This window comes from Arachis hypogaea, chromosome 2, assembly GCF_003086295.3.
Source record: "Arachis hypogaea cultivar Tifrunner chromosome 2, arahy.Tifrunner.gnm2.J5K5, whole genome shotgun sequence".
NCBI classification, from domain to species: domain Eukaryota; kingdom Viridiplantae; phylum Streptophyta; class Magnoliopsida; order Fabales; family Fabaceae; genus Arachis; species Arachis hypogaea.
This window is the reverse complement of record NC_092037.1, coordinates 65247601-65268777: the sequence shown is the minus strand read 5'-3', so window position 1 is coordinate 65268777 and position 21177 is coordinate 65247601. Positions and strand designations below refer to the sequence as shown.

Below are 21177 nucleotides of genomic sequence, written 5' to 3'. Positions count from 1 at the left end.
GGAAGTGACCTTGAGAGTCAATGAGGAGGAGTTCAAGTTGAATGTTGTTAAAGCAATGCAACATCCAGACACCCCAAATGACTGCATGAGTGTTGATATTATTGACTCTCTGGTAAGAGAGGTCAATATGGCTGAGAGTCTCGAATCAGAGCTGGAGGACATCTTTAAAGATGTTCAGCCTGGTTTGGAGGAATCAGAGAAGATAATAGAACCTCTGAAAATCCCTCAAGAAGAGGAGAAACCTCCAAAACCCGAGCTCAAACCATTGCCACCATCCCTGAAATATGCATTTCTGGGAGAAGGTGAAACCTTTCCTATAATTATAAGCTCTACCTTAGAGCCACAGGAAGAGGAAGCACTAATTCAAGTGCTAAGGACGCACAAGACAGCTCTTGGGTGGTCCATTAGTGATCTTAAGGGCATTAGCCCAGCCAGATGCATGCACAAAATCTTGTTGGAGGATGACGCCAAGCCAGTGGTTCAACCACAAAGGCGGCTGAACCCAGCTATGAAAGAAGTGGTGCAAAAAGAGGTCACTAAATTACTAGAGGCTGGGATTATTTATCCTATTTCTGACAGCCCCTGGGTGAGCCCTGTCCAAGTTGTCCCTAAGAAGGGTGGCATGACAGTGGTTCATAATGAAAAAAATGAACTGGTTCCTACAAGGACAGTTACAGGGTGGCGTATGTGCATTGATTACAGAAGACTCAATACAGCCACCAGAAAGGATCATTTTCCTTTACCATTCATAGACCAGATGTTAGAAAGACTAGCAGGTCATGAATACTACTGCTTCCTGGATGGATATTCAGGTTATAATCAAATTGCAGTAGATCCCCAGGATCAGGAGAAAACGGCATTCACATGCCCATCTGGAGTATTTGCATACAGAAGGATGCCATTTGGCCTGTGCAATGCATCTGCAACCTTTCAGAGGTGCATGCTCTCAATTTTCTCTAATATGGTGGAAAAATTTCTGGAAGTTTTCATGGATGACTTTTCAGTATTTGGAGACTCATTCAGCTCCTGCCTTAACCATTTAGCACTTGTTCTGAAAAGATGCCAAGAGACTAACCTGGTTTTAAACTGGGAAAAATGTCACTTTATGGTGACTGAAGGAATTGTCCTTGGGCACAAAATTTCGAACAAGGGAATAGAGGTAGACCAAGCTAAGGTAGAAGTAATTGAAAAATTACCACCACCTGCTAATGTTAAGGCAATCAGAAGCTTTCTGGGGCATGCAGGATTCTATAGGAGGTTTATAAAGGATTTTTCAAAAATCGCCAAACCTCTGAGCAACCTGCTAGCTGCAGACACGCCATTTATCTTTGATAAAGAGTGTCTGCAGGCATTTGAGACTCTGAAAGCTAAATTGGTTACAGCACCAATCATCTCTGCACCAGACTGGACATTACCATTTGAACTGATGTGTGATGCCAGGGACCATGCCATTGGTGCAGTGTTGGGACAAAGGCATGACAAGCTTCTGCATGTCATTTACTATGCCAGCCGTGTGCTAAATGATGCACAGAAGAATTACACAACCACAGAAAAAGAGCTACTTGCAGTGGTTTACGCCATTGACAAATTCAGATCCTACTTAGTAGGATCAAAAGTGATTGTGTACACTGATCATGCTGCTCTTAAATATCTACTCACAAAGCAGGATTCAAAACCCAGACTCATCAGATGGGTGCTGCTTCTGCAAGAGTTTGATATAGAAATAAGAGACAGAAAAGGGACAGAGAATCAGGTAGCAGATCACCTGTCCCGAATAGAACCAGTGGAAGGGGCGTCCCTCCCTCTCACTGAAATTTCTGAAACCTTTCCGGATGAGCAACTACTAGCCATCCAGGAAGTGCCATGGTTTGCAGACATTGCAAACTACAAGGCAGTAAGATTCATACCCAAAGAGTACAGTAAGATGCAATCAAAGAAATTAATCACAGATGCAAAGTACTATCTTTGGGATGAACCATATCTCTTTAAGAGATGTGCAGACGGAGTAATCCGTAGATGTGTGCCTAAAGAAGAAGCACAGAAGATCCTTTGGCATTGCCATGGATCACAGTATGGGGGACATTTTGGAAGTGAACGAACAGCCACAAGAGTCCTCCAAAGTGGCTTCTACTGGCCTACTCTCTATAAAGACTCCCGAGCATTTGTGCTTAACTGTGATAGTTGCCAAAGATCAGGCAACCTGCCTCACAGTTATGCCATGCCTCAACAAGGAATCTTGGAGATTGAGTTGTTTGATGTATGGGGCATTGACTTCATGGGACCTTTCCCACCATCATACCCAAACACCTATATTCTGGTGGCAGTGGATTATGTATCCAAATGGGTGGAGGCTATTGCAACACCCACTAATGACACTAAAACAGTGTTAAAATTCCTCCAGAAACATATCTTCAGCAGATTTGGTATCCCTAGAGTGTTAATCAGTGATGGGGGCACTCATTTCTGTAATAAACAGCTCTACTCTGCTCTAGTACGTTATGGAGTCAACCACAGGGTGGCTACTCCATATCACCCACAAACTAATGGGCAGGCTGAAGTCTCAAATAGAGAACTTAAAAGAATCCTGGAACGGACTGTAATTAACCGTAGAAAGGATTGGGCAAGAAGCTTGGATGATGCTCTATGGGCATACAGAACAGCATTTAAGACCCCTATAGGGACCTCTCCGTACCAGCTGGTGTATGGAAAGGCATGTCACTTGCCAGTGGAACTGGAACACAAGGCCTATTGGGCAACCAGATTCCTGAACCTTGATGCCAAGTTAGCTGGAGAAAAACGATTACTCCAGTTAAATGAGCTAGAGGAATTTAGACTCAATGCTTTCGAAAATGCAAAAATTTACAAGGAGAAAGCAAAAAGATGGCATGATAAGAAATTGTCATCCAGAGTCTTTGAGCCAGGACAGAAAGTTCTGCTATTTAATTCAAGGCTCAAATTATTCCCTGGGAAATTAAAATCCCGGTGGAGAGGTCCATATGTAATCACAAGCGTATCACCATATGGTTACATAGAACTTCAGGATAGTGACTCTAACAAAAAGTTCATTGTTAATGGACAAAGAGTTAAACACTATCTTGAAGGCAACTTCGAGCAAGAATGCTCAAAACTGAGACTTAATTGAAGATCAGTGATAGTCCAGCTAATGACATTAAAGAAGCGCTTGCTGGGAGGCAACCCAGCCATGTACAAAGTTTAATTACTAATTAAATAAATTTTCTTTCTTTACAGGTTTAGGTCTAAGTATCTTCAAAGGTGAAATAGCAAATTTACTGAAGTCCCAAGCGTTACAGAGAAATTTGGAAGCTCACTGGCATGAAAAAAGCCAGTAAGAAACACTTTGGGCGTTAAACGCCCAAAAGAAGCACCCACTGGGCGTTTAACGCCAGTAAGGGTAGCCTTCTAGGCGTTAAACGCCAGAAAGGAGCATCTTCTGGGCGTTAAACGCCAGAAAGATGCACCTTCTGGGCGTTTAACGCCAATCTGCTAGCATTCTGGGCGTTTAGAAAAACGCCCAGTAAAGAAGGACTTCCTGGCGTTCAACGCCAGAAAGAAGCATCACATGGGCGTTGAACGCCCAGGAGAAGCAACATGTGGGCGTTAAACGCCCAAACCATGCACCATGTGGGCGTTTAACGCCAGGATGGTGGGAGGAGGTACAATTTCGTTTTTCTTTGCAATTTTTCAAAATTTTTATGTTTCAATTCATGATTTCTTGCATAAACATATTTTAAATTATCACTTTCAATTCCAAAAGTTTTTATCCTAATTTCTAAAATCCAATGATTGCAAATGTTTTAGATTTATCTTAACCCAAAAGAACAAATGGCTTTCCAATTCAATCCATCATCTTTTCAAATTTGTTTTCAACACATCAATTATCTTTTGAAATCTTTTTCAAAATTAAATTTTAAATCTATCTTTTAAATTACAATTCATATCTTTTTCTTTTCAAAATTATATCTTTTTCTGATCATATCTTCTAAAATCATATCTTCTATTTTATCTCTTTCTTATTTTTTCGAAAATTTCCCACCCCCCTCCCTATATATTGTGTTTGGCGTCCCCTCACCATCACCATTCCACAATTGCTCTCCTTCTATCCCTCTTCTTTCTTCTCCTTTGCTTGAGGACAAGCAAAACTCTAAGTTTGGTGTGCTTATCCGTGATCACAAAAACATACTCACTTAAGATCATGGCTCCTAAAGGAAAGCAAACCGCCCCAAGAGGGAAGAAAGAAAGCGCTCCAAAGCCACTTTGGAATCAAGGGAAGTTCTTAACTAAAGAACATTCAGACCATTACTACAAGATAATGAGTCACAGATCAGTGATCCCGGAAGTCAGATTTGATCTGAAAGAAGATGAATATCCGGAGATCCAAGAGCAAATTCGAAACAGGAATTGGGAAATTCTGGCCAATCCTGAAACGAAAGTGGGGAAGAACATGGTTCAGGAATTCTATGCTAATCTATGGCAGACAGAAAGACAAAGAATCATTGGAGCTGCTCTCTTTGACCACAAGACCTTAGTCAGAGGGAAGATCATTCATACCAATTCTGACAAGATCAGGGAGATATTCAAGATTTCTCAACTGAAAGATGACCCAGACTCCTTTAATAGGAGAATGATGAGGGTCAATAAAGGGTTGGACAAGGTTCTGGAGGATATATGCATCCCTGGAGCCAAGTGGACTACCAGTACAACTGGCATCCCAGTTCAACTCAAAAGAGAAGATCTAAAACCAGTAGCCAGAGGCTGGCTGGATTTTATTAGCCGTTCCATATTGCCCACCAGCAACCATTCTGAAGTTACCATCAAAAGAGCTGTCATGATTCACTGCATCATGTTGGGAAAAGAAGTGGAAGTCCATCAGCTGATCTCCTGTGAGCTATATAAAATAGCAAACAGGAATTCTAAGGACGCTAAATTGGCTTATCCAAGCCTAATTTCTATGCTTTGCAAAGATGCTGGAGTAAAGATGGGAATAACTGAATATATCCCAATTGAAAAGCCCATTACTGGAACATCAATGATCAGGCAACAGCAACAAGAGGATCCTGCCAGAAGGAGAGCACAAGAAGCCCTCCCAGAACTGCCCCAATTCGAATATTGGGAACAGCTTGAGGCTTCTATTTCCAGATTGCAAGAAGCTATGGATCAAATAAAGGAAGAATAGAATAATCAAGGTAGCATGATTTGCAAACTGCTCAAAGAACAAGAAGAGCAAGGGCGTGATATAAGGGAGCTGAAGCGCCAAAAATTAATCCTTGAACCACACCCCAAAGAATTAGAGGAGCATCCACTCCTCAAAACAACAGGTTGCTGAGTTCCAATTTTTCTGTTTTAACTTAGTGATAATTATTCCTTTTAGAAATTGACCTTAGAAGATATTTAGTAGTAATTAGGATGTCTATTTTGATTTTATTTCCAATTAAGCTATAATTTATTTTTCTCATCATCATTAGACATGAATAAAGTAGTAGATTTTCTTTTAGAATAAAGAAGTAATGTATATTTTTCGAGTTCTTAATAATAAACTTTATAATTAATTATATGTGGTGGCAATACCTTTTGTTCTCTGAATGAATGCTTGAACAGTGCATAATTTGTGCTTTGAATTTGATGAATATTGGCTCCTGGAAGGATGAGGAACACGAAAAATATTATTGATGATCTGAAAAATCATAGAATTGATTCTTGAAGCAAGAAAAAGCAGTCAAAAAAAAAACACAATATTCACAAGCCATGAGCACTAGGCAAGAGTAAAAAGGATCCAAGGCTTTGAGCATCAATGGATAGGAGGGCCCAAGGAAATAAAATCCAGGCCTAAGCGGCTAAACCAAGCTGTCCCTAACCATGTGCTTGTGGCATGCAGGTTCAAGTTACAAACTTGAGACTGAGTGGTTAAAGTCGTGATCCAAAGCAAAAGAGTGTGCTTAAGAGCTCTGGACACCACTAACTGGGGACTTTAGCAAAGCTGAGTCACAATCTGAAAAGGTTCACCCAGTTATGTGTCCGTGGCATTTATGTATCCGGTGGTAATACTGGAAAACAAAGTGCTTAGGGCCACAGCCAAGACTCATAAAATAACTGTGTTCAAGAATCAACATACTACAATAGGAGAGTCAATAATACTATCTGAATTCTGAGTTCCTAAGGGTGCCAATCATTCTGAAATTCAAAAGATACAGGGAGATGCCAAAACTATTCAGAGACAAAAAGCTACAAGCCCCGCTCATCTAATAAGAATCTGAGCCTCATTTAAAACTCGAGAATATTATTACTTCTTTATTTCTGTTAGAACCTATTTTATTCATCTAGTTGCTTGAGGACAAGCAACAGTTTAAGTTTGGTGTTGTGATGAGCGGATATTTTATACGTTTTTTGGGGGTAATTTCATGTAGATTTTAGCATGTTTCAGTTAGTTTTTAGTAAAATAATATTAGTTTTTAGGCAAAAAATTATATTTCTGGACTTTACTATGAGTTTGTGTGTTTTTCTGTGATTTCAGGTATTTTCTGGCTGAAATTGAGGGAGTTGAGCAAAAATCTGACTTAGGCTGAAAAAGGACTGCTGATGCTGTTGGATCCTGACCTCCCTGCACTAGAAATAGATTTTTTGGAGCTACAGGAGTCCAATTGGCGCGCTCTCAACGGCGTTGGAAAGTAGACATCCAGGGCTTTCCAGCAATATATAATAGTCCATACTTTGCGCAAGGATAGACGACGTAACTTGGCGTTAAACGCCAAGTTCATGCTGCTGTCTGGAGTTAAACGCCAGAAAAACGTCATTATCCAGAGTTGAACGCCCAAAACACGTCATAACCTGAAGTTTGACGCCAAGAAAGGCCTCTACACGTGGAAAGCTTTAGTCTCAGCCCCAACACACACCAAGTGGGCCCCAGAAGTGGATTTCTGCACCAATTATCTTAGTTTATTCATTTTCTGTAAACCTAGGTTACTAGTTTACTATTTAAACAACTTTTACAGACATTTCTTAGACCTCATGACATTTTCAGATCTGAATTACATACTTTGTGATGGCATGAGTCTCTAAACTCCATTGTTGGGGGTGAGGAGCTCTGCAGCGTCTTGATGATTTAATACAATTCCTCTGTTTTCCATTCAAACACGCTTGTTCTTATCTAAGATGTTTATTCGCGCTTAATTGTGAAGGAGGTGATGATCCGTGACACTCATCACCTTCCTCAATCCATGAACGTGTGCCTGACAACCACCTCTGTTCTATATCAGATTGAATGAATATCTCTTAGATTCCCCAACAGAATCTTCGTGGTATAAGCCGGATTGATGGCGGCATTCATGAGAATCCGGAAAGTCTAAACCTTGTCTGTGGTATTCCGAGTAGGATTCCGGGATTGAATGACTGTGACGTGCTTCAAACTCCTGAGGGCTGGGCGTTAGTGACAGACGCAAAAGAATCAATGGATTCTATTCCAACCTGATTGAGAACCGACAGATGATTAGCCGTGCTGTGACAGAGCATAGGAACGTTTTCACTGAGAGGATGGGAAGTAGCCACTGACAACGGTGACACCCTACATAGAGCTTGCCATGGAAGGAACCTACGTGTGAGAAGAGGATTTCAAGGAAGAGTTGAAGTCAGAGGACAAAGCATCTCCAAAACTCCAACATATTCCCCAGTACTGCAAAACAAAGTAACATTGTTCCCTCTTTTATTTTTATAATCAAACCTAGTAATTTCACTTTTAATCCAAATAATCTTATTGACATCCTGACTAAGATTAATAAAATAAATATTGATTGCTTCAAACCAATAATCTCTGTGGATTCGACCCTTACTCACATTACTTGGACGACCCAGTACACTTGCTGGTTAGTTGAACGGAGTTGTGAATTCAACCAGTGCCATAATAAGGATTTTGAATGAACAAGAGTCACAATAGTTTTTGTGTACATGCTCAAGAGCCAATATTGTTGATCACAATTTCGTCCACCAGTCAGCTGAGTACGAAAGTTACTGAACTCCCTCCTAGTACTCTTCCAAGCAATACAGAAGAGAATCCAAAAGGAGAGTGTAAGGCCATCAACTTGGCCGAATTTGGAGAGGAGAAAGAGGCAGTGAGTGCCACTGAGGAAGACCTCAATGGACGTCCATTGGCCTCCAATGAGTTCCCTAATGAGGCATGGGAATCTGAGGCTCACACTGAGACCATAGAGATTCCAATGGATTTACTTCTTCCATTCATGAGCTCTGATGAGTATTCTTCCTCTGAAGAGGACAAAGATTTCACTGAAGAGCAAGTTGCTAAGTACCTTGGAGCAATCATGAAACTAAATGACAAGTTATTTGGTAATGAGACTTGGGAGGATGAACCTCCTTTGCTCACCAAAGAACTGGATGACTTGACTAGGCAGAGATTACCTCAAAAGAGACAGGACCCTGGGAAGTTCTCAATACCTTGTAAAATAGGCACCATGACCTTCAAGAAGGCTTTGTGTGACCTAGGGTCAAGCATAAACCTCATGCCTCTCTCTGTAATGGAGAAGTTAAGGATCTTTGAGGTACAAGCTACAAGAATCTCACTAGAGATGGCAGACAATTCAAGAAAACAAGCTTATGGACTTGTAGAGGATGTTCTGGTAAAGATTGAAGACCATTACATCCCTACTGATTTCATAGTCCTAGAGACTGGGAAGTGCATGGATGAATCCATCATCCTTCGCAGACCCTTCCTAGCCACAGCAAAGGCTGTGATTGATGTTGACAGAGGAGAATTGATCATTCAAGTGAATGAAGAATCCTTTGTGTTTAAGGCTCAAGGATATCCCTCTGTAACCATGGAGAGGAAGCATGAAGAACTTCTCTCAAAACAGATTCCCCACAGTCAAACTCTAAGTTTGGTGTTGGGAGGCCACAACCAACTTCTAAGTTTGGTGTTGAACCCCTACATTTCAAACTCTAAGTTTGGTATTGGGAGGTTCCAACATTGCTTTGAGTATCTGTGAGGCTCCATGAGAGCCCACTGTCAAGCTACTGACATTAAAGAAGCGCTTGTTGGGAGGCAACCCAATGTTATATTTATCTATTTTCCATTGTTATTTTATGTTTTCTACAGGTTAATGATCATGGGAAGTCACAAAATCAATTGAAAAAGCAAAAACAGAATGAAAAACAGAAAGAAAAACAGCACACCATAGAGAAAAACTTGCTGGCGTTTAAACGCCAGTGAAGACAGCAAAATGGGCATTTAACGCCCAGTCTGGCACCATTCTGGACGATTAACGCCAGAAAGGGGCACCAGACTGGCGTTTAATGCCAGAAAGGGGCAAGAAGTTGGCGTTAAACGCCAGAAAGGGGCAGCAGCCCGGCGTTTAACGCCAGGATTGACAGAAAGGGCATTTTTGCACGCCACTTAGTGCAGGGATGAGCTATCCTTGACACCTCAGGATCTGTGGACCCCACAGGATCCCCACCTACCCCACCACTCTCTCTCTTCCTCACCCATTCACCAATCACCTCAATACCTCTTCCCCAAAAACCTCCCCACCTATCAAATTCCACCATTTTCTTCACCACTCACATCCATCCTTCATAAAACCCCACCTACATCACCATCCAAATTCAAACCACTTTCCCTCCCAAACCCACCCATAATGGCTGAACCTACCCTTCTCTCCACCCCTATATAAACCCTTCTTTACTCCTTCATTTTCACACAACCTAAACACTACTTCTCCCTCTTAGCCAAACCACAAAGCCCCCTCCATTTCCTCTATTTCTTCTTCTTCTACTCTCTTCTTTTTTCTTTTGCTCGAGGGTGAGCAAACCTTCTAAGTTTGGTGTGGTAAAAGCATTGCTTTTTATTTTTCCATAACCATTTATGGCACCTAAGGCCGGAGAAACCTCTAGAAAGAGGAAAGGGAAGGCAAAAGCTTCCACCTCCGAGTCATGGAAGATGGAGAGATTCATCTCAAGGGTGCATCAAGACCACTTCCATGAAGTTGTGGCCATGAAAAAGGTGATCCCCGAGGTCCCTTTCAAACTCAAAAAGAGTGAATATCCGGAGATCCGACATGAGATCCAAAGAAGAGGTTGGGAAGTTCTTACCAACCCCATTCAACAAGTCGGAATCTTAATGGTTCAAGAGTTCTATGCCAATGCATGGATCACCAAGAACCATGATCAAAGTGTGAACCCGGACCCAAAGAATTGGCTTACAATAGTTCGGGGGAAATGCTTAGATTTTAGTCCGAAAAATGTAAGGTTGGCATTCAACTTGCCCATGATGCAAGGAGATGAACACCCCTACACTAAAAGGGTCAACTTTGATCAAAGGTTGGACCAAGTCCTCACAGACATTTGTGAAGAGGGTGCTCAATGGAAGAGAGATTCAAGAGGGAAGCCGGTTCAACTGAGAAGGCATGACCTCAAGCCCGTGGCTAGGGGATGGTTGGAGTTTATCCAACGCTCAATCATTCCCACTAGCAACCGGTCTGAAGTTACTATAGACAGAGCTATCATGATTCATAGCATCATGATTGGAGAGGAAGTAGAAGTTCATGAGGTTATATCCCAAGAACTTTATAAGGTGGCGGACAAGTCCTCTACCTTGGCAAGATTATCCTTCCCTCATCTTATTTGTCACATCTGTAATTCAGTTGGAATTAACATAGAGGGAGACATCCTCATTGATGAGGGCAAGCCCATCACTAAGAAAAGGATGGAGCAAACAAGAGATCCCACTCATCATGAAATCCCTGAGATGCCTCAAGGGATGCACTTTCCTCCACAAAACTATTGGGAGCAAATCAACACCTCCCTAGGAGAATTGAGTTCCAACATGGGACAACTAAGGGTGGAGAACCAAGAACATTCCATCCTCCTCCATGAAATTAGAGAAGATCAAAGAATCATGAGAGAGGAGCAACAAAGGCAAGGAAGAGACATTGAGGAGCTCAAGCACTCCATAAGATCTTCAAGAGGAAGAACAAGCCGCCATCACTAAGGTGGACCCGTTCTTTAATCTCCTTGTTCTTTATTTTTCTGTTTTTCGAATTTTTATGCTTATGTTTGTCTATGTTTGTGTCTTATTACATGATCATTAGTGTCTTAGTGTCTATGCCTTAAAGTTATGAATGTCCTATGAATCCATCACCTTTCTTAAATGAAAAAATGTTCTTAATTGAAAAAGAGAAGAATTGCATGAATTTCAAATTTTATAACAGATTAATTATTTTGATATGGTGGCAATACTTTGACTTCTGAATATATGCTTGAACAGTGCATATGTCTTTTGAATTTGTTGTTCATGAATGTTGGCTCTTGAAAGAATGATGAAAAAGGAGACATGTTATTAAGGATCTGAAAAATCATAAAAATGATTCTTGAAACAAGAAAAAGCAGTGTATTAAAAAAAATGAAAAAAAGAAGAAGAAAAAGAAAAAAAATAAAGTCGTGTTCCAAGGCAAAAAGAGTGTGCTTAAGAACCCTGGACACCTCTAATTGGGGACTCTAGCAAAGCTGAGTCACAATCTGAAAAGGTTCACCCAGTTATGTGTCAGTGGCATGTATGTATCCGGTGGTAATACTGGAAGATAGAGTGCTTTGGGCCACGGCCAAGACTCATAAAGTAGCTGTGTTCAAGAATCATCATACTTAACTAGGAGAATCAATAAACACTATCTGGATTCTGAGTTCCTATAGAAGCCAGTCATTCTGAATTTCAAAGGATAAAGTGAGATGCCAAAACTGTTTAGAGGCAAAAAGCTACTAGTCCTGCTCATCTAATTGGAGCTAAGTTTCATTGATAATTTGGAGTCTATAGTATATTCTCTTCTTTTTATCTTATTTGATTTTTAGTTGCTTGGGGACAAGCAACAATTTAAGTTTGGTGTTGTGATGAGCGGATAATTTATACGCTTTTTGGCATTGTTTTTAGTATGTTTTTAGTATGTTTTAGTTAGTTTTTATTATATTTTTATTAGTTTTTAGTTAAAATTCACTTTTCTGGACTTTACTATGAGTTTGTGTAGTTTTCTGTGATTTTAGGTATTTTCTGGCTGAAATTGAGGGTCCTGAGCAAAAATCTGATTCAGAGGCTGAAAAGGACTGCAGATGCTGTTGGATTCTGACCTCCCTGCACTCAAAGTGGTTTTTCCGGAGCTACAGAAGCCCAATTGGAGCGCTCTCAATTGCGTTGGAAAGTAGACATCCTGGGCTTTCCCGAAATATATAATAGTTTATACTTTGGTTGAGATTTTATGGCCCAAACAGGCGTTCCAAGTTAGCTCAAGAATTCTAGCGTAAAACGCCGGAACTGGCACAAGAATGGGAGTTAAACGCCCAAACTGGCACAAAAGCTGGCGTTTAACTCCAAGAAAAATCTCTACACATGAAAGCTTCAATGCTCAGCCCAAACACACACCAAGTGGGCCCGGAAGTGGATTTTTATGTCATTTACTCATCTTTGTAAACCCTAAGTTACTAGTTCTCTACAAATAGGACCTTTTGCTATTGTATTTGACATCTTTTGATCATGTTTTTATGATTGAACCCTCTTTGGGAGGCTGGCCATTCGGCCATGCCTAGACCTTGTTCTTATGTATTTTCAATGGTGGAGTTTCTACACACCATAGATTAAGGTGTGGAGCTCTGCTGTACCTCGAGTATTAATGCAATTACTATTGTTCTTCTATTCAATTCGGCTTATTCTTGTTCTAAGATATCACTTGTTCCTCAACTTGATGAATGTGATGATCCGTGACACTCATCATCATTCTCACCTATGAACGTGTGCCTGACAACCACCTCCGTTCTACCTTAGACTGAGTGGATATCTCTTAGATTCCTTAATCAGAATCTTCGTGGTATAAGCTAGAATTGATGGCGGCATTCAAGAGAATCCGGAAGGTCTAAACCTTGTTTGTGGTATTCTGAGTAGGATTCAAGGATTGAATGACTGTGACGAGCTTCAAACTCCTGAAGGCTGGGCGTTAGTGACAGACGCAAAAGAATCACTGGATTCTATTCTAACCTGATTGAGAACTGATAGATGATTAGCCGTGCTGTGACAGAGCGCATTGAACATTTTCACTGAGAGGACAGGACTATAGCCATTGACAACGGTGATGCCCAACATACAGCTTTCCATGGAAAGGAGTAAGAAGGATTGGATGAAGACAGTAGGAAAGCAGAGAGACGGAAGGGACAAAGCATCTCCATACGCTTATCTGAATTCTCACCAATGAATTACATAAGTATCTCTATCTTTACTTTATGTTTTATTCATCTTTTAATTGGCAATCCTCCATAACCATTTGAATCTGCCTGACTGAGATTTACAAGATGACCATAGCTTGCTTCATACTAACAATCTCCGTGGGATCAACCCTTACTCGCGTAAGGTTTATTACTTGGACGACCCAGTGCACTTGCTGGTTAGTTGTGTGAAGTTGTGATAAAGAGTTGAGATTGCAATTGTGCGAACCATGTTGATGGCGCCATTGATGATCACAATTTCGTGAACCAACTGTTAAGACTAATGGAGTAGATCCTAAAGTCTACAAGCTCATGCTTTTCCCTTTTGCTGTAAGAGACAGAGCTAGAACATGGTTGGACTCACAACCTAAGGATAGCCTGGACTCTTGGGATAAGCTGGTCACGGCCTTCTTGGTTAAATTCTTTCATCCTCAAAAGCTAAGTAAGCTTAGAGTGGATGTTCAGACCTTCAAGCAAAAAGATGGTGAATCCCTCTATGAAGCTTGGGAAAGATACAAGCAGATGACCAAAAAGTGTCCTTCTGACATATTTTCAAAGTGGACCATGTTAGATATATTCTATTATGGTCTGTCTGAGTTCTCTAAGATGTCACTGGACCATTCTCCAGGTGGATCCATTCACCTAAAGAAAACGCCTACAGAAGCTCAGGAACTTATTGAAATGGTTGCAAATAACCAATTCATGTACACTTCTGAGAGGAATTCTGTGAATAATGGGACGCCTCAGAGGAAGGGAGTTCTTGAAATTGATGCTCTGAATGCCATATTGGCTCAAAACAAGATGTTGACTCAGCAAGTCAACATGATTTCTCAAAGTCTGAATGGATGGCAAAATGCATCCAACAGCACTAAAGAGACATCTTCTGAAGAAGACGCTTATGATCCTGAAAACCTTGCAATGGCAGAGGTAAATTACATGGGGGAAGCCTTTGGCAACACCTATAACCCCTCATGGAGAAATCATCCAAATTTCTCATGGAAGGATCAACAAAAGCCTCAACAAGGCTTTAATAATGGTGGAAGAAACAGGTTTAGCAATAGCAAGCCTTTTCCATAATCTTCTCAGCAACAAACAGAGAACTCTAAGCAGAGCACCTCTAACTTAGAAAATATAGTCTCTGATCTGTCTAAGGCCACTTTAAGCTTCATGAGTGAAACAAGGTCCTCCATAAGAAATTTAGAGGCATAAGTGGGCCAGCTGACTAAGAAAGTCACTGAAACTCCTCCTAGTACTCTCCCAAGCAAAACTGAAGAGAATCCAAAAAGAGAGTGCAAGGCCATTGACATAATCAACATGGCCGAACCTAGAGAGGAAGGAGAGAACGTGAATCCCAATGAGGAAGACCTCAGGGGACGTCTCTCAAGCAAGAAGGAGTTCCTTATTAAGGACTTAAAGGAATCTGAAGGTCATATAGAGACCATAGAGATCCCATTAAACCTCCTTTTGCCATTCATGAGCTCTGAAAACTATTCTTCCTCTGAAGAAGATGAAGATGTAACTGGAGAGCAAGTTGCTCAATATCTAGGAGCTATCATGAAGCTGAATACCAAGTTGTTTGGTAATGAGACTTGGGAAGGTGAACCTCCCTTGCTCATTGGTGAACTAGATACATGGGTTCAGCAAATTTTACCTCAAAAGAAACAAGATCCTGGTAAATTCTTAATACCCTGTACCATAGGCACCATGACCTTTGAAAATGCTCTGTGTGACCTAGGGTCAGGCATAAATCTTATGCCACTCTCTGTAATGGAGGAGCTGGAGATCATTGAGGTATAGCCTGCCATATTCTCATTGCAAATGGCAGACAAGTCAGTAAGACAAGCTTATGGATTGGTAGAGGACGTGTTGGTAAGGGTTGAAGGCCTTTACATCCCTGCTGATTTCATAATCTTAGACACTAGGAAGGAGGAGGATGAATGCATCATCCTTGGAAGACCTTTCCTAGCCACAGCAAGAGCTGTGATAGATGTTAACAGAGGAGAATTAGTCCTTCAATTAGGGGTGGAAAAAGGCCAGGGGCCTGCAGCCTGGCCTGTGTTTGGCCTGGCCTGGCTTGGCCTGTTATAAAATAGGTACATGCCCAGGCTATTTTAAAAGTCTTAATACATTAATAGGCCAGGCCCAGGCTTACTAATTAGCCTTATAGGCCTATCAGGCCTGTCTGGGCCTGTTAAAATATAATTAAATATATAAATAATTATTTATTATTAATAAAATTATGAGATATTTTAAATTTATTATATTTTATTATAAATATTTTTGTATATTTTAAATATGTTAAAAGTTTAAAATTTTTTATAAATATTAAATATATGACATATTACATATAACTATTTTTATTAAAAAATAATTTTTTTAAATAATATTTTTATTTTTATAAAAAACATTATCAGGCCTTTTAACAGGCTTCAGGCCAGGCCAAGCTGAATAACAGGCCAAGCCTAGTACTTTATAAAGAGCCTATAACAGGCTGCAAGCCAGGCTCAGGTCAATCAACTGTATGACAGGCCACGCCTGTTAAGAGCAAAGCCTGGCCTGGCCTGGCCTGTTTCCACCCCTACCTTCAATTGAATGGGGACTACCTTGTGCTTAAGACCCAAGGGTGTTCTTCTTTAACAATGGAGAGGAAGCATGAAAAGCTTCTCTCAGTACAGAGTCAAACAGAGCCCCCACAATCAAACTCTAAGTTTGGTGTTGGAAGGCCACAACCAAACTCCAAGTTTGGTGTTGAATCCCCACATTCAAACTCTAAGTTTGGTGTTGGGAGTCTACAACATTGACCTGATCACCTTTGAGGCTCCATGAGAGCCCACTGTCAAGCTAGTGACATTAAAGGAGCGCTTATTGGGAGGCAACCCAATTTTTATTTATCTTATTTTATTTTTCTTTTATTGTTCTTTTATGTTTTATTAGGTTCATGATCATGTAGAGTCACAAAATAAATATTAAAATTAAAAACAGGATCAAAAACAGCAGAAGAAAAAGCACACCTTGGAGAAAGGGCTTACTGGTGTTTAAACGCCAGTAAGGAGCATCTGGCTGGCGTTCAATGCCAGAATAGAGCATGGATCTGGTCAACAGAAACAAGCAACATCCTAGCATTTAAATGCCAAGAAAACACCCTGAGGAGAGCTGGCGCTGAACGCCAGAAACAAGCATGGAACTGGCGTTCAACGCCAGAAACATGCTACAAATGGGCGTTGAACGCCCAAAAGAAGCATAAAGCTGGCGTTCAATGCCAGAAACAAGCATCAATCTGGCATTGAATGCCAGGATTGCATGAAAAGGACGTTTTACACGCCTCATTGGTGTAGGGATGTAAATCCTTGATACCTCAGGATCTGTGGACCCCACAGGATTCTCACCTACCTCAACTCACCTTCTCTCTTCTTCACACAATCCAATAACACTCTTCCCCAAAACCCTTCACCAATCACCTCAATCTCTCTTCCCCATCACCTCTTCACCACTCACATCCTTCCACTCTTTCCATAAACCCCACCGACCTTCAAAATTCAAAATCTCTTTCCGACCCAAACCCACCCTAAATAGCCGAACCTACTCCCTCTCCCTCCACTATATAAACCCCTCCATTCTTTTCATTTTCACACAACACAACCCTCTCTTCTCCTCCTTGGCCGAAACACAACCCTCTCTCCCTCTCCTCCATAATTTTTTCTTCTTCTTCATCTTTCTTCTCTTGCTCGAGGGCGAGCAATATTCTAAGTTTGGTGTGGTAAAAGCATAGCTTTTTTTGTTTTTCCATAACCACCTATGGCACCTAAGGCCGGAGAAACCTCTAGAAAAGAAAAAGGGAAGACAAAAGCTTCCACCTCCGAGTCATGGGAGATGGAGAGATTCATCTCTAAAGCCCATCAAGACCACTTCTATGATGTTGTGGCCAAGAAGAAGGTGATACCTGAGGTCCCTTTCAAACTCAAGAAAAATGAGTATCCAGAGATCTGACATGAGATCCAAAGAAGAAGTTGGGTAGTTCTGACCAACCACATTCAACAAGTCAGAATCTTAATGGTTCAAGAGTTCTATGCCAATGCATGGATCACTAGGAACCATAATCAAAGTGTGAACCCGAATCCAAAGAATTATCTTACAATGGTTCGGGGGAAATACTTAGATTTCAGTCCAGAAAATGTAAGGTTGGCGTTTAACTTGCCCATGATGCAAGGAGATGCACGCCCTTACACAAGAAGGGTCAACTTTGATCAAAGGTTGGACCAAGTCCTTATGGACATAAGTGTTGAAGGAGATCAATGGAAAAGAGACTCCAAAGGCAAGCCAGTTCAATTAAGAAGACTGGACCTCAAGCCTGTGGCTAGAGGATGGTTGGAGTTCATCCAACACTCCATCATCCCCACTAGCAACCGATCCAAAGTTACTGTGGATCGGGTCATCATGATCCATAGCATCATGATTGGAGAGGAAGTAGAAGTTCATGAAGTCATCTCCCTTGAATTCTACAAAATAGCCAAAAAGCCCTCTACCTTGGCAAGGCTAGCTTTTCCTCATCTTATTTGCCATCTATGCTACTGGTGCGCGAAATTGTGAACAATACTTTTCACAACTCTCATAATCCCCGGTCATGAACCCCAAAAACTTGGTGTTCAATACCATGGCATTACACAACTTCGCACAACTAACCAGCAAGTGCACTGGGTCGTCCAAGTAATAAACCTTACGCGAGTAAGGGTCGATCCCACGGAGATTGTTAGTATTGAAGCAAGCTATGGTCATCTTGTAAATCTTAGTCAGGCAAACTCAAATGGTAATGGTGATGAACGAAAATAACACAAAGGTAAAGATAGAGATACTTATGTAATTCATTGGTAGGAACTTCAGATAAGCGCATGAAGATGCCTTCCCTTCCGTCTCTCTGCTTTCCTACTGTCTTCATCCAATCCTTCTTACTCCTTTCCATGGCAAGCTTAAGCAAGGGTTTCACCGTTGTCAGTGGCTACCTCCCATCCTCTCAGTGAAAGCGATTGCATATGCTCTGTCACAGCATAGCGGAATTCATCTGTCGGTTCTCAATCAGGCCGGAATAGAATCCAGTGATTCTTTTGCGTCTGTCACTAACGCCCCGCCTTCAGGAGTTTGAAGCACGTCACAGTCATTCAGTCATTGAATCCTACTCAGAATACCACAGACAAGGTTAGACCTTCCGGATTCTCTTGAATGCTGCCATCAGTTCTCGCCTATACCACGAAGATTCCGGTTAAAGAATCCAAGAGATATTCACTGGAGCCTTGATTGCTTGTAGAACAGAAGTGGTTGTCAGTCACCTTGTTCATGGGTGAGAATGATGATGAGTGTCACGGATCATCACATTCATCAGGTTGAAGAACAAGTGATATCTTAGAACAAGAACAAGCGGAATTGAATGGAAGAACAATAGTAATTGCATTAATACTCGAGGTACAGCAGAGCTCCACACCTTAATCTATGGTGTGTAGAAGCTCCACCGTTGAAAATACATAAGCATAAGAGTGATCATTGGTTTCGGTCCCAGAGAGGGAACCAGGAGAACCAAGATCTGATCTAAGAACTAGATGTCCAAAGATGAAAAATACAATAGCAAAAGGTCCTACTTATAGAAACTAGTAGCCTAAGGTGTACAAAGATGAGTAAATGACATAAAAATCCACTTCCGGGCCCACTTGGTGTGTGCTTGGGCTGAGCAATGAAGCATTTTCGTGTAGAGACTCTTCTTGGAGTTAAACGCCAGCTTTTATGCCAGTTTGGGCGTTTAACTCCCATTTAGGTGCCAGTTCCGGCGTTTAACGCTGGAATTTCTGTAGGTGACTTTGAACGCCGGTTTGGGCCATCAAATCTTGGGCAAAATATGGACTATCATATATTGCTGGAAAGCCCAGGATGTCTACTTTCCAACGCCGTTGAGAGCGCGCCAATTGGGCTTCTGTAGCTCCAGAAAATCCACTTCGAGTGCAGGGAGGTCAGAATCCAACAGCATCTGCAGTCCTTTTTGGTCTCTGAATCAGATTTTTGCTCAGGTCCCTCAATTTCAGCCAGAAAATACCTGAAATCACAGAAAAACACACAAACTCATAGTAAAGTCCAGAAAAGTGAATTTTAACTAAAAACTAATAAAAATATACTAAAAACTAACTAGATCATACTAAAAACATACTAAAAACAATGCCAAAAAGTATACAAATTATCCGCTCATCACAACACCAAACTTAAATTGTTGCTTGTCCCCAAGCAACTGAAAATCAAATAAGATAAAAAGAAGAGAATATACTATAGACTCCAAATTATCAATGAAACTTAGCTCCAAATTAGATGAGCGGGACTAGTAGCTTTTTGCCTCCGAACAGTTTTGGCATCTCACTTTATCCTTTGAAATTCAGAATGATTGGCTTCTTTAGGAACTCAGAATCTAGATAGTGTCATTGATTCTCCTAGTTAAGTATGATGATTCTTGAACATAGCTACTTAGTGAGTCTTGGCTGTGGCCTAAAGCACTCTGTCTTCCAGTATTACCACCGGATACATACATGCCACAGACACATGATTGGGTGAACCTTTTCAGATTGTGACTCAGCTTTGCTAGAGTCCCCAACTAGAGGTGTCCAGGGTTCTTAGGCACACTCTTATTGTCTTGGATCACAACTTTATTTCTTTCTTCTTTTTTTTCGTTTTTCTCCTTCCTTTTTTTTTCTCTCTTTTTTTTTTTGTATTCACTGCTTTTTCTTGCTTCAAGAATCATTTTAATGATTTTTCAGATCCTCAGTAACATGTCTCCTTTTTCATCATTCTTTCAAGAGCCAACAATTTTAACATTCATGAACAACAAATTCAAAAGACATATGCACTGTTTAAGCATACATTCAGAAAACAAAAAGTATTGTCACCACATCAAACTAATTAAGCTAGTTTTAAAGATGAATTTGAAATCCTGTACTTCTTGTTCTTTTGTGATAAAAACAGTTTTCATTTAAGAGAGGTGATGGATTCATAGGACATTCATAACTTTAAGGCATAGACACTAAGACACTAATGATCATAAGACACAAACATGGATAAACATAAGCATAAATTTTCGAAAAACAGAAGAATAAAGAACAAGGAGATTAAAGAACGGGTCTACCTTAGTGATGGCGGCTTGTTCTTCCTCTTGAAGGTCTTGTGGAGTGCTTGAGCTCCTCAATGTTTCTTCCTTGTCTTTGTTGCTCCTCTCTCATGATTCTTTGATCTTCTCTAATTTCATGGAGGAGAATGGAGTGTTCTTGGTGCTCCACCCTTAGTTGTCCCATGTTAGAACTCAGTTCTCCTAGGGAGGTGTTGATTTGCTCCCAATAGTTTTGTGGAGGAAAGTGCATCCCTTGAGGTATCTCAGGGATTTCATGTGTGCTCCATCCTCTTCTTAGTGATGGGCTTGAGGTCATGCCTTCTCAGTTGAACTGGCTTTGGATGCCATAAATGGTTATGGAAAAACGAAAAGCAACGCTTTTACCACACCAAACTTAAAAGGTTTGCTCGTCCTCGAGCAAAAGAAGAAAGAAGAGAGTAGAAGAAGAAGAAATGGAGGAGAGGGAGATGGCTTTGTGGGATTTGATAGGTGGGGGATTTTTGGGAGAGAGGTGTTGAGGTGATTGGTGAATGGGTGAAGAAGAGAGAGGGTGGTGGGGTTGGTGGGGATCCTGTGGGGTCCACAGATCCTTAGGTGTCAAGGAAAAGTCATCCCTGCACCAAATGGCACTCAGAAACACGTTTTGAGCCAATTCTGGCGTTAAACGCCGGGCTGGTGCCCATTCCTGGCGTTTAACGCCAGGTTCTTGCCCCTTTCTGGCGTTTAACGCCAGTCTGGTGCCCCTTTCTGGCGTTAAACGCCCAGAATGGTGCCAGACTGGGCGT

General features: G+C 41.1%; 1 non-coding gene across 1 annotated transcript; it reads right to left on the bottom strand.

The window, feature by feature from the left end:
* Positions 1–13704: 13704 nt before the first annotated feature.
* Positions 13705–13808, bottom strand: LOC112764341 (small nucleolar RNA R71). Its single transcript, XR_003183121.1, has one exon. It is a non-coding gene; the product is annotated as a small nucleolar RNA R71 (small nucleolar RNA).
* Between the last annotated feature and the right edge of the window lie 7369 nt (positions 13809–21177).